Below are 14,818 nucleotides of genomic sequence, written 5' to 3'. Positions count from 1 at the left end.
ATAGTTTTTAGTATGATTTAGTTAGTTTTTAATATATTTTTATTAGTTTTAAAATAAAAATAACATTTCTAGACTTTACTATTAGTTTGTGTATTTTTCTGTGATTTCAGGTAATTTCTGGCTAAAATTGAGGGACCTGAGCAAAAATCTGATTCAGAGGCTGAAAAAGGACTACAGATGCTGTTGGATTTTGACCTCCCTGCACTCAAAGTAGATTTTCTGGAGCTACAGGAGTCCAAATGGCACGCTCTTAATTGCGTTGGAAAGTAGACATCCAGGGCTTTCCAGCAATATATAATAGTCTATGCTTTGTCCAAGTTTAGATGACGCAAATTGGTGTTCAACGCCAGTCCTCTGCCCTATTCCGGCGTTAAACGCCAGAAACAGGTTACAAGTTGGAGTTAAACGCCCAAAACAGGTTACAACCTGGCGTTTAACTCTAGAAACAGCCTAGGCACATATAAAGCTCAAGTCTCAGCCCCAGCACACACCAAGTGGGCCCCGAAAGTGGATTTATGCACTATCTATCATAGTTTACTCATTTTCTGTAAACCTAGGTTACTAGTTTAGTATTTAAACAACTTTTAGAGATTTATTTTATATCTCATGACATTTTAGATCTGAACTTTGTACTCTTTGATGGCATGAGTCTCTAAACTCCATTGTTAGGGGTGAGGAGCTCTGCTGTGTCTCGATGAATTAATGCAATTATTTCTGTTTTCTAGTCAAACACGCTTGTTTCTATCTAAGATGTTCATTCGCACTTCAATATGATAGATGTGATGATCCGTGACATTCATCACCATTCTCAACCTACACTACAAGAAAAACACCCATTCAAGTACACTTGAAAAGTGTAGCCAAAAGTGAAAAAAAATGATGCCTTAGGCTACGGCTATGCTTTTTGGGCTACGGCTACGCTTTTTGAAGTGATTCCTATTCGGCCGTTGCCTATTCTCAAAGGCTACGCTTTTCTGCACCAAGGGCTACGGTTTTGGCATTTGGGAATAGGATACGCTTTTCAAGTGATGCTGTCCAGGACCAAAGGCTACGCTTTTCAGCTTCCAATTTTGCCAGAATAGGCTACGCTTTTCAATGCTACTGCATCACCAGTAAAGCGTAGCCACATTGTATACCATGGCTACTTTTTATAAGTGTAGCCTTAGATCCCTCATTTTTTTTGTATACTATAGCTACTGTATATAAGTGTAGCCTTAGGTTTTGTTTTTTTTTTTCTATATATATATATATATCTAATAATTATTAATACAACATAATAGTTAATAATATGATTACATTTATAATAATTCTGCATTTTTATTTAAATGAGTTGAATATTATAAAATAAAAATAAATACATAATTATACTTATAATACACTTATAATAATTATAATTATAAATGCCTGGTAAGAGAAGTGGCGAATTACTACAAAGTTACGAGCTTCAAGAAATTCAAAGAAATAATACACTTATAATAAATTGCAAACCAGTATGTTCTTCTATTATCATAGAAATATCATGATGTTAAGGACATTTTTGTGTGTGTGTGTGGGGGGGGGGACTATAAGCCAACTTGTTTAACTGTTGAGTTACTAACTTCAGTCAGCTCTTGGTCAGGGCTCCTCGCCAATAGAGACACTTCCAGTCTTGCATCATTGTTGTCAGCTAGTTCAGCTTCAAAATCTGCATCAAATGCAACTGACAGAGGTGATTTCAAATTCAGAATGATATATTGAAATTGATATTATAAAGCAAAAGATAGATAGCCAGGTAAATCAATTATACAGCAAAATAATTAAGTTTTGTACCTGAACCATAGAGAGACAGCAGCTTTAGCTCCTTTAGGTAAAAATTTATAATCCTAGGATTTACGAGCCACAATCCTGTTAAGTGCAGTGCAGCCAGACAAGTTGTACGAGGACTCTTTGTTCCTTCCTCAAGAAGATTTTGAACAAACTGTTTACCAAGCATTAAAACTAATAGTCACTAGTTTCATGAAATAACATAGCAGAAGATCAGAAAGCTTGTTGAAGAGAATACAAACCCATTTCAGGGGTCCAGGTGCATTGCCTATTTGGTGCATTATTTCATCATTAAAAAACACAGGATGCAAAACAGATGACAAAAGAGCATCAATGGAAGAAAGTCTTCTCTTGTTGCAGCTTATATGCAGTATCCAAGAGGAACGGAACAAATTCCATATCAACTGATAAAAGATAGAAAGTCATTAGATCAGTGAACACTGCTTGTGAGATGTAGAGAAAATAAGCTCGCAATAAAAATACGTGTCACTCCAATAAGCCATTATGAAGCAGAAATTGTGTGCTTTCATGCCGGTTAAAAAACAAAACAAAACCAAGTTCAAAGTAACGCAATGAAACACAACTTGTCACATTTATCAGCCACATATATGCAAGGCCCTATGGGCAATCAAGCATATATGCAAGTATTGTAAGGAATTCCACATTTGGCATGGTGATTGTTAATTAACTTATATTTCAATGCAAGCTGATGTTCTTATCATTCAATAGCAATGTTCAATATTTTACTAAGACGGCATCAGATTACATGGCTACACACATTGGCCATCTAAGATAAAAACCAGGAGATATGCCATCAATATAATATAAACAACATGAGTGTCATGCTCATGCATCCTTCATGCCTTCAGTGACATGCTCATGCATCATTCATGCCTTCAATTTCAAGCCAAAAGACTTTTGCATGAGAAGTCTATGCAAGATATGCATCTGCTTAGGCTTTAATGAACGCATTGGTTGAGGAAGAGATAAACATGTTTTGATTCGGAGATCTCAATATCTCCTATACCCAATGAATTCCCCATTTCTGATTTCCACTTTCTCTTTACATTCTGCAACTCAATTCATGCAATCACCCCCATTCCCTTTTAATTTCAGCAATTTAGCTTCTGCTCTTTAATTCATGCAATTTAAGATTCCGCCATTTCAATTTCTTGTCATTTACTTTTCCCGCCAATTTTACATTCCGCAATTCTCATCTAAATCTTGATTCCGCTCAACTAGAACACACTTCTAATCCGAATTGCTCATTCAACCAATCCTTGTGGGATTCGACCTCACTCTATTGTGAGTTTTTACTTGACGATAACCGGTGCACTTGCCGGAAGAAATTTTGCCGATCGTGCAATTTCCTAAATCGTAGCATAACAAGTTTATGTGCATCAAGTTTATGGCGCCGTTGCCGGGGATTGGTTTTCGATTGACAATTCTCCAATTGGAAGTTAACTAGATTGAGCATTTTTTTTTGTTTTGATTAATTCAGTACAAGTTACTTGTTGAATTTTAATTTCTGCACTCTGTTATATGCTTTCTTTCTTTATGCCTTTAAATTCAAGCAACTAACTCACTGACTCACTAACTGTTTGAATTAATTCCTCAACTGCTCTAACCATACTCTTCCATTAACCAAGAGTATTTCACTTGTTTGTTGCCTGTGCTGTGTTCTTGTATGACAGGTAGGAGAGGAGAGACATCAACTCCTCCATATACCGAACCAGAGAGGACCCTTCATAGACTTAGAAGGGAAGCAAGAGGGAAGAGAGTACTGGGAGAAGAAGAATCTGAAGGAGAATCTGAGGACAATTTTGAGGAAGCTCTAGATCTCAACATGGATAGAGAAGTTCACAACCATGAGAGAGCTGATGGAAACAATGCCATTCCTGAGAGGAGGGTTCTTAGTTCATACATAAACCCAACCTCTGGGAATTGTGGTAGCAGCATTCAGAAACCACCCATTCAGGCCAACAATTTTGAACTCAAACCACAGCTAATATCACTTGTGGAGAATCATTGTTCATTTGGTGGGAGTGCTAATGAAGATCCCAACCAACATCTCACAAAATTCCTGAGAATTTGTGACACTGTGAAGTCCAATGGAGTCCAGGAAGATGCCTATAAACTGCTTTTGTTCCCATTTTCACTTAGGGACAAAGCAGCTAAGTGGCTGGAATCATTCCCAAGGGGGAGTCTAACAACATGGGATGAGGTGGAAAGCAAGTTTCTGGCACGTTTCTACCCCCCACAAAAGGTCAATAGGCTTCGTTCTGAGGTTCAGACTTTTAGACAACAAGATGGTGAAACTCTCTACGAGGCATGGGAGAGATTCAAGGATTTGACAAGGAAATGCCCACCAGACATGTTCCATGATTGGGTGCAATTGCATATTTTCTATGATGGACTCTCTTATGAATCAAGGAAGGCTATAGACCATTCATCAGGAGGTTCATTGAACAGGAAAAAGACTGTGGAAGAAGCCATTGAAGTGATTGAGACAGTGGCTGAGAATGAGTACTACTATGCATCAGAGAGGCACAACACTAAGGGAGTCATGGAGCTGAACCATGTTGATACAATTCTAGCCCAAAACAAGGTGTTTGCCAAGCAACTAGCAGAGCTTACCAGGCAATTAGAAACAAAGCAAGTGGCTGCAATACACACACAAGATCAAGAGGAAGTAAGCATTGAAGGAGGTGATTGGGAAGAGGCCAACTATGTGGGAAACCAACAAAGGCAATCATATGATCCACATTCCAACACTTACAACCCAGGATGGAAAAATCACCCAAACTTTGGGTGGGGAAACCAACAAACCCAACCACAAAACCACAAGCCTTACAACCACAACCAACATAACAATTCCACATACCAAAACTCCAACCAAAGATCATACCAAGCCACACAAAACACTTACTCCCAACCATCATATCATGGCCAAAATAATCAACCTACCCAACCTAATCCAAACCAACAATTTCAAGATCAATTAAACCGGATAGAAGGAATGATGGCAACCATGAGTCAAGACATAACCGAATTGAAAAGCTTCAGGGATGATGTGAGAGCTACCTTAAGAAACCATGGTGAAAAACTCAAGAGGATGGAGTCTCAAGTAGGAGAGCTATCTCAACAGGCCCCCAAATCAACTGCAGTGTTCCCTAGTGACACAGAAAAGAATCCTAAAGGGGAACAAAAGAGAGTGAGATGGGAAGAATGCAAGGCCATCACCATATTGAAGGAAGTCTCAGAAGAAGAAGGAATCAGGCCCTCAGAGCAGGAGCCAGAAATCTTGAAGGAAGGTGTGGAAGAAGCTAAGCAGGAAAGTGGAACTGAGCAAGCCAAGGAGCTGCAAAAAGGCATGCTGGAAATATACCAACCAAAAGCACCATTTCCTCAGAGGTTAGGAGGAGGTGAAAAAGGGAAAACCTATTCAAAGTTTTTAGAGACATTTAAGTCTCTCCATATCAATATTCCCTTTCTTGAGATTCTCCAGCAGATGCCTACACATATCAAGTATTTAAAGGAATTGCTGAGCAAGAAAAGAGTTTTAAAGGGAGGACAAACTGTAATAATGAACAAAGAATGCAGTGCCCTCATCAAGAAGGATATAATCTCTAAGAAAACAGACCCAGGAAGTTTTCATATCCCTTGCATCATAGGGGAAACAAAAATTGACAGAGGATTCTGTGATCTAGGAGCTAGCATAAATGTGATGCCTCTAACTCTTATGAAGAGGCTACAACTGAATGAGGTGAGATCCACTGATGTAATCATACAACTGGCTGACAAAACTCAGAAGCAAGCTGAAGGGGTAGTTGAGAATGTGCTGGTGAAAGTGGGAGATTATTACTTCCCCACAGACTTTGTCATTTTGGACATGGAGGAAAGCTACCTACACCTTATCATTCTGGGAAGACCATTTCTAGCCACTACTAGAGCGCTCATAGATGTAGAACAAGGAGAGCTAATTCTGAGAATACATGATGAACAGCTCATTTTCAAAGTTTTCAAACCTGCATCTGAGCCTGAACCAGAACCTGAAAAGCCTAAGGATGATAGTAGCCATCTGTGTTTGGAGGAAAGTAATCCAGCAGCTGAAACTCTAAAACAGTCTTTGGAAGGCAAACAGGAGTTGCAAGAGTTAAAGCCACAAGAATCAATGGAAACAGATCAGAAGGATCCTCCTGGCATAAGGGTCAATGAAGAAAGCTTCAAGAGAAAGGGAAGAATTGTAAAGAAATTGCCAAGAGGGTGGAGAAACAAGAAAATTCCCACTGAAGGTTTTTCTCCGGGAGATAAAGTGATATCAAGTCATTATCTGCCAATCCCACCTGACCTCAAAACCATTCCTTCCCAGCTCCCTCAAGTGTTCACAATCAGAAAAGTTCTTTCTATGGAACATTTAGAGGTCATGAAGGAATCAAGTGGGGACGTTTGCATAGTGAGAGGAGAAAACGTCAAGCACTACAATCCACCCTAACAAGGGACAACCGTCAAGCTAGTGACGTTAAAGAAGCGCTTCATGGGAGGCAACCCATGTTTTTAATATCCTTACTTTTTTGTTTTGTTTTGCATCTAATAAAGCATGGTTTCTTATGCATGAACTTGAATCCTCAGGACAACTGCTGAAAGAGTGCACTAAACATTGCATATAAAATACAATTTGTCTCTAAGTTTGGTGTGCCTGAAGGCACCCCAAACTTTATTCAAAATGCATTCAATTTTTCATGCAAAGAGCACAACCAAACATTAAGTTTGGTGTTCCTCTTTGAACACGGTTCATGAAAAGCAAGAAGTTCCTCTGGATTTCGAAATTCATGACAAGTAGACCATTCGCATGTTTTAATACTTTGGTTTCAATTACTTAGGGTAGTAACTTTGTTTAGAATCAAAGAGCCAAAATGACTATGATTTATTAGAATTATGCACATTCATTAAGGACAACCAATATGGATTTCATGTCATTAGGAGACTTTACCAAACACTAAGTTTGGTGTCCAATAATAAGTGTGCATACATACAAAAGTCACGGCTATAAGCTCATGAAGTCAATCATTGATTTACATGTGCAAGTACTATTCATCATTCACATGGACCGAAAAATAATAGCAAACTTGTTTGTTTGTGCAGGTACAAAAGAAAAGACAAAAATGGAGGAAGCCACTTCTGCAACAAACCATTAGAGGCATTGCTTCTAAAATATGGAGTCAAACACAAGGTAGCCACACCATACCATCCACAAACAAGTGGGCAAGCCGAAATATCTAACAGAGAACTCAAAAGGATCCTGGAAAAGACTGTGGGAACTTCAAGGAAGGACTGGTCGATTAAGCTAGATGATGCTCTTTGGGCATATAGGACAGCTTTCAAAACACCAATTGGAATGTCTCCTTACCAACTAGTATACGGAAAAGCTTGCCATTTGCCACTGGAGTTGGAGCACAAGGCATACTGGGCCTTGAAACTTTTGAACTTGGACAGCAAAGCTGCTGGAGAAAGAAGGATGTTGCAAATTCAAGAGTTGGAAGAGTTCAGAGCTGAAGCTTATGAGAATGCCAAAATTTACAAAGAAAGAGCAAAGAAGAAGCATGACAGCAACATAGCCCCAAGGAAATTTGAAGAAGGACAAAAATTATTGCTCTACAATTCTAGGCTGAAGCTATTTCCAGGGAAGCTAAAATCAAGGTGGTCTGGACCATTCCTTGTCACCAAGGTCTCCAAATATGGACAAGTAGAAATCATGGAAGAAAAGTCACAACGAACCTTCATTGTGAACGGTCAAAGACTCAAACATTACTTGGGAGATGTGGAGGAGAAGGACAAGGTTAAATATCACCTCAACTGAGGAAGCTGACCGTCAAGCTAATGACGTTAAAGAAGCGCTTGTTGGGAGGCAACCCAACCTGAGGTAATACCCTTTTGCTGTTTCTTTATTTGTTTCAATAAAAAGGGTGAAGTAGTTTCTGTGCATTGCAAAGAATTAAGTTTGGTGTTTCACACCAAACAATGAATTCGTGGATCAATAATTCAAAGGGGAATGTGTGACTCTAAGTTTGGTGTTCCACCATAAAGATCAACTGAACACAACAACCTTTGAATTATATGAAAAGAACAACCATTCTAAGCAGTCACAGAAATGCTTAAAACCCTTAGCAGCAACTTCATTCCAAAGAGAACTCAAGGATTCAAAGAACAGAGAAGTAAGTGGGAGACTAAGTTTGGTGTTCACACACCAACTTAAGACTCAGATACTTACCCACACATAGTTGAGCTAACCACTCAAGTGCTTGAAGAGCAAGCAACTTCATCACTGTTTGCAGGAAAGGAAACAAGGATCTTAAAACATGAAGCAACAATTAGGAGAAGAAGGAGAAATTAAAGTGTTTCCTGGCAACAAAGAGAAAACAAGGAATTTCACAAGGTGGTATTGTTCCTTGATAATTCTTTAAAAAGGGCAAAACAAAAGCATGCTTGTTCTGGTTTAAACTGTAAATGTTGAATCTTTCTGGAATGTGAAGTTTTTAGTATATTTGTCTGTTTATTGCTTTGAATAAAGTGAATGCCTAGATGTTTGGATATAACTTCATCTTCTTAAACAAGTGCTTGCCATGCTTGTTCTGTTTCCAAAAATAAAAGAAAAGTTGAACAAAAGTGACTTGGCTCAATTAGTGACAAATCAAGTAGAATTAAGTGGTGGTATGCATGCTTGATTGTTTAAGTCAGATCACTGGAAATAGAGTGTAGAATTATCATTTTTTGTGTAGAAATTGAAAACTGTCTATGGATCTTGATGAATAAATGTCTTTGGCCATGAAAAAGAAAGAAAAAGAAGAAGAAAAAGCCACTGAAAAAGGGCAACCAAAAAGCAAAAAAATTGAGAAAATAAGCTAGGCACCAATGGTTTGAACTTCTGAGACAAATGCCTGTGGTGTTTATGTATTAAGGATATGCTTGGATGAATAGGTTCTGAGGAGTGTTTCAACACTCGGTAACTTGGGTTAACTAACCCGGGATTATCAAACAAAAGTCCATTATCAAGAGCAACCTAAATACAAAACATTTAGTCACACAAAGAGGTGCTGGGCACCAATGTCTCAAGAAGAAATGTGAACTAAAATGCCTAAAGTGGATATGTGTAGTGCACTGATAAGAAAAAGAAAATGCCAAAGGCTTGTGCAACACATGACACTAAGCAAACAAGAAGCAAAGGAGCTCTAAGAAAAAGAAAAGAAAAACAAAGAAGAGAAAAGTGCCAAGGACATAAGAATAACAAGAGGCCATAGCAGTGTTTGATGGATGCAATGAAAAAGTGATAATCTTATCTGATAAGTATGAAAAAGTGATGCTGCAACTTTCTGCATAAAACCCTTCTGATGAACTTCAAATGCTTGCTAATATAGCCAATGTAATTGCTTTCTGTTTCATACTTTCTTCTCAAATAACTCAGGACTTGCTTAGGGACAAGCAAGTATTAAGTTTGGTGTTGTGATGCCAAGGCATCTTAGGCTAGTTTCACTAGCATTTTTCTGTTAGTTTTAGTTGTTTTATGCACTTTCTTGAGCTTAAAGTAACCAAGAATGGTTAAATGAATAACAAAGCAATGAACCATCCAAACAGTATGATTTTAATGCAAAATCCATGAGTTTTAGTTATATTACTTGAATGCTATGAATGGAAGATTTCTCATGAAATTTTGCAAGACTTTGATGCAATTGTTTGGATGATTTCAGGGAAGAAGAGGCTAAGCAAGGAAGCAACAAAATCAATAAAGGAAGCTTGAATATCACATGTGGAGTTTAAGTTCCAGTTTAAGCCTAAACTGGAGCTTAAACGCCAGAATCAGGAAGGCTAAGAAATGCTGGAATTGAAGTTTAACCTCCAGTTTAACCTTAAACTGGAGGTTAAACGCCAGAATGAAAGTCTCACCAAAGAAGCATTTCCACGTTTAACCTCCAGTTTAACCTTAAACTGGAGGTTAAACGCCAGAAGTGAGAAGGACACCAAGGGGGGCAGTTCCACGTTTAACCTCTAGTTTAACCTTAAACTGGAGGTTAAACGCCAGAAAGGGGAAAAGCACCAGGGAGCCATTTCCACGTTTAAGCTCCAGTTTGACCTTAAACTGGAGCTTAAACGTGTTCGACCAAGTTTCTCCTCCAGGGTTGCTTTCTCCATTTCCACGTTTAAGCTCCAGTTTAACCTTAAACTGGAGCTTAAACGTGTTCGACACCCCAGGGCTACCTTTCTCAGCTTCCACGTTTAAGCTCCAGTTTAACCTTAAACTGGAGCTTAAACGTGTTCGACCTCCAGGATGCCTTCTTCCATTTCCACGTTTAAGCTCCAGTTTAACCTTAAACTGGAGCTTAAACGTGTTCGACCTCCAGGGCTGCCTTTTCTATCTCCACGTTTAAGCTTCAGTTTAACCTTAAACTGAAGCTTAAACGTGTTCGACTATATTACCCTCCAGGGCTGCCTTATTCCATTTCCACGTTTAAGCTTCAGTTTAACCTTAAACTGAAGCTTAAACGTGCTTCCACAAAAGGCATCACTGGAAGTGTCTGGCGTTTAAGCTGCAGTTTAAGCTTAAACTGCAACTTAAACGCCACTCTTGGAAAAGGGTTTCTGGGCCAAAAATATTGCGGTTTAAGTTAGTATTTGAGCACAAACATTAACTTAAACTTACTCTGGTATGAAACCCAATTGAATATCATGGTTTATAGGATTGGGCCTGAAGGATTGATGAGTCTGAAATTTCCATTTATTGAGTCATGTGTCATTATTTGATTATCACTAAGTTGGCTCAATGAATGTTACAGAATTTGGATCAACAGCCTCATCAAGATTATGGATCATAAACCCAAGGCAAAAGGAAAGCAGGAAGAGGCCTCAAAGCCCAAGAAACACAACAGAAGCTCAATATAGAAAGTGTATAAATAGGATAGAATTTAAGTTAGAGAGAACTTTTACCTTTTCATTTGGCTAGTTTTCATATCTTTGTAATTGAATTCAGAGCTATGACTCACTAAACCCCCTTTCATTGGGTTAGGGAGCTCTATTGTAATTCAATGAATCAATAATAGTTTATCTTCTTCTTCAATCTTTTCTCTTGAATTTTGTTAGAAAGCTTCTCGATCTAATTCCATTGGGTAGTTGTCTTGGGAAAGAAACTACCCATAATTGGAATCCTTCGGAACCTTGGGAAAGGAATGGAGGATTCATGCTAGAGAAGCTTTCTCACAGTGAATTGGATTGGGGTTTGGATGGATATTGTGACATGTAATCCTACCAAATTGTGGTTCATGAAACTGTGTGGTATAATCAGTGATCGAGCATCATCTCTTCTTATGAACATTTAAACCAAGGGATTGGGAATTTGTTTGTTTTTAGAGAGAATTGGTGAGCCAAGGGATTGGGATCCAATCATATAAGATTGCCAAGCAAAATTTAATGAACGCATTGGTTGAGGAAGAGATAAACATGTTTTGATTCGGAGATCTCAATATCTCCTATACCCAATGAATTCCCCATTTCTGATTTCCACTTTCTCTTTACATTCTGCAACTCAATTCATGCAATCACCCCCATTCCCTTTTAATTTCAGCAATTTAGCTTCTGCTCTTTAATTCATGCAATTTAAGATTCCGCCATTTCAATTTCTTGTCATTTACTTTTCCCGCCAATTTTACATTCCGCAATTCTCATCTAAATCTTGATTCCGCTCAACTAGAACACACTTCTAATCCGAATTGCTCATTCAACCAATCCTTGTGGGATTCGACCTCACTCTATTGTGAGTTTTTACTTGACGATAACCGGTGCACTTGCCGGAAGGAAATTTGCCGATCGTGCAATTTTCTAAATCGTAGCATAACAAGTTTATGCGCATTAGTTGGACCAAATAAATACAAAACAGAAGAATCTATTGCCAATATCTGACCTGCGATAGTGTCGCGTAGTTACGATCAGCAGTGGCAATGATTAGCACCTGACATGTTACGTAAGTGAATAAGTGTGAGTATCAAAATTGTTTAAGGTGGGAGTTAATGTCAAAAATAAAAACCAGACAAATTGATAAACATAATGACAATATTCTATTCTTTATCAGAAGGTAAGATAAACATAAAAAATCACTAATCTAACAATACTCATTAATCTGTTAAACCCATATTTCACAAATGGATGCAGGTCCACCAGATGAGTAAGAATTGACTGAGAGAGAGTAATCCAGCCGGCGAAGGAGTAGCGGAAGGTGGATCAGATTGGAGAAAAGATTCAGGAGAAGATAGAGGGACAATGAATGGCATTACAATGGTGGTTGAAGGATTTGGTGCCACAGTAGCAGCTAGACCTGCTGGTGTAGCAGGTTCAGGAACAAGGACAGCATGACCAACCTGCTTGTTGCTTTTATGAGTAGATCCAAAACACCAATATAGGCTCTACCAGCTTCCCCAATCTGCAGTTAGTGAAGAAACAATTCTAAATCAAATGTAGAAGCAGGACCAAAACATTAACATGAAACAATACAAACTAACTAACCAATCAAGGAAACCAAGATATAGAAATTGGCGTAAATCCTCACCTGAAGGAGTTCAGTAATGCTCCTCTGCCTACTCCCAAGTCCCAATCTGATCAGGCCATTGCCGCCACCTCCGCTGCCCCACTCCACTGCACCATTCCTCTACTAAATTACAGTTTCCTCCTTCCCCTCAAACCCACCAAGCTGCATTGAGAATAAAGACCAATTATTTTGCATAAACATTTGCAGGTGAATAGTAAGTTAAAAATTAAAATTTTTACAATTAACCAAAAATTCAGTTTTAAAATTACTTTTTAACCAAAAGGGTACCAAAAATTTTCAATCAATCCTACTCGAAAGACACAAGATTCTGCAAAACCACTATTTTTCAAACACAACATAATGATCAGAGAAATTAAAGCTGTATACTTACATTTTTCAGCGAGAGCTTGCTGGGCAGTCCCTTGCAAAAGCCCAAAATACCCACAGTTGTTACAGCTTCCACCACAGCTGTAGCAAGCACCATCACCACCGCCTCCTCCTCCTCTGTATCCACCACCACGTGCAATAACCGCGACCACCACTGCCATAGCTCTTGAATGGCTCTCACAAAAAGCTTTCCCTACAAAAATTTAAATTCAAAATAAGCATGATTACAAGAAAGGCATCAAGCTGATATCCATTTACATAGAATCAGCTTCATAATTCACAATGCATTACAATTTCTAAGAGTTGCATCAAAACCGAAGTTCATATTCTTTCTACAAAAGCACCACAAACAGAAGTCTTTTATGGAAAATAGCACAACTCAAATTTTATTATTTTTCTTACAACAATTATATTAAATCAAATGTAGTAGAAACACACCAGACCAGAAAAAACACCAGGCCATTCAGGATACAAATGAATACAAAAGTGCATTTCCATCCAGGATTGGTGTAAATAGAAGCTGCAAAATGAATATGAATTTTAATAACAAAAAGATAAAGCACCAAACCATGTTTTTAATTAATGCATGAAAATCAGTTCAATAGTTCATAGCGCCAGAAGTAAAGATAAGATATCCACGTTTTCTTTTTCTCTAAATTTGCTTCTTCAAAATTCAAAATGTGGACATTGCTTTTACACACATCAACCTTGATATGAAGACTATTAATCACAATCCCAACAGTTTCGATCAATGGCTTTACAAGCTTAGCAAACATCAAAATACTCATTTCATTTGTGTCCCAATCTAAACCCAGTTTTAGGACTCGCTGTGAAATACCAAGAAAATGCTCATTTCATTTGTGTCTGAATCAAAACCTAATCATGTGAAATATTCTTAATAAAATATCCAAAACTACTATTTTTCAGGTTATAATATTGAAATGTGAAGGAAGTAAAACCTGATCAACGATAATTGACCATCGCATCCCTTGAAGACCCATACTAGGAGGGCATGAAATCAATGAAAACTCCTTCAGCTCGACACTTTTCTACAGAATGATTTCCCTAGTTTAGCATGCACGTATGAAATTTCCAGCACCTATTGCTTCCGTTTATGCAAACACAGAAAGGAATCATAACAAATTGAGAATCAGAAGGCGAAACCCCCAAAATTAGAAGACCTAAAATTAGAACCCAAAACGCCCAAAAATTCATAGAACCAATTGAAAATTGATACATACCTTCTGTATCTCAATTAGCCATTGCAGTTCATCATCACTATCAAAATCATACACACCTTCAAACTACAAAGTGAGAGCGTGTTAGAGAATGAGCAAGAAAGAGAGGATGCAGAACAGAGAATATAATGCTTACCTGGTGACAGAGGATACGACGATGGTGTTGAGCAGTGACAGTGAAGAGATGAGCGGTGACGCAACAGCTTGGAGACGGTGCAGCAGCTCAACGGCGAGCTCCAGTCGACGGCAGCGCCGCGACAGAGCACGAAGGCGGTGATACATCCCTGCTTCCTCCCTTCGAGCTCCTCGGCGGGGGCACAGAAGCCCGACGGTGGCAGAACAATGACTGAAACAAGCCTTAGCAGTGGTGGTGGAGCTTCAGTGGCGACAGAGCACCTCATTTTTCTCTCCTCCATCGCGTTTCCTCTCATCCTCGAGCTCTCTCTCTCACTGGCGCTCGACGACAACGGCGATGGCGGCGGAGCCCTAGCGGCATCGTCCTCTCTTTCCTTCCTTCACTTCTCCTCTCTGATTTCTTCTCTCTTTCGTATTTGTGTATGTTGAGTGAGGATGAGAGTGTGTGCTGCACTGCTGCGTGAGTGAGGGAGAGGGCCAACAAATTTTTTTTACTAAGTGTTTATTGAGGATTGTCATATTAGGAGACATTTTAAAAGCGCACCTGAAACAGAATAAATAAGCTACTCTTTAAAAGCGTTTTCTTTGATGAGAAAAGTGTATTCATAGATATTTAGATAAGGCTACGCTTTATAAGTGATTTCTAAAATACTTAAGGCTACACTTTTTAAATGATACCATAATT

At 38.6% G+C, this 14,818-nt stretch overlaps 1 long non-coding RNA gene and 1 other non-coding gene across 3 annotated transcripts; both read right to left on the bottom strand.

The window, feature by feature from the left end:
• Positions 1–4,075: 4,075 nt before the first annotated feature.
• LOC112788391 (small nucleolar RNA R71) lies at positions 4,076–4,179 on the bottom strand. The gene has a single exon (XR_003195756.1). It is a non-coding gene; the product is annotated as a small nucleolar RNA R71 (small nucleolar RNA).
• Positions 4,180–13,798: 9,619 nt separating this feature from the next.
• LOC112782348 (uncharacterized) lies at positions 13,799–14,230 on the bottom strand. Of its 2 annotated transcripts, none has more exons than XR_011879165.1 (3): positions 14,135–14,230; positions 14,002–14,064; positions 13,799–13,865 (listed from the first exon to the last, which is right to left on the bottom strand). It is a non-coding gene; the product is annotated as an uncharacterized lncRNA (long non-coding RNA). The 2 variants fall into 2 exon arrangements; XR_011879166.1 differs by having other exon boundaries at positions 13,799–13,859.
• Positions 14,231–14,818: the final 588 nt, after the last annotated feature.

The sequence above is a fragment of the Arachis hypogaea genome, chromosome 20 (genome assembly GCF_003086295.3).
Source record: "Arachis hypogaea cultivar Tifrunner chromosome 20, arahy.Tifrunner.gnm2.J5K5, whole genome shotgun sequence".
NCBI classification, from domain to species: domain Eukaryota; kingdom Viridiplantae; phylum Streptophyta; class Magnoliopsida; order Fabales; family Fabaceae; genus Arachis; species Arachis hypogaea.
The sequence above is the reverse complement of the archived record's forward strand: the minus strand, read 5'-3'. Positions and strand labels throughout refer to the sequence as shown.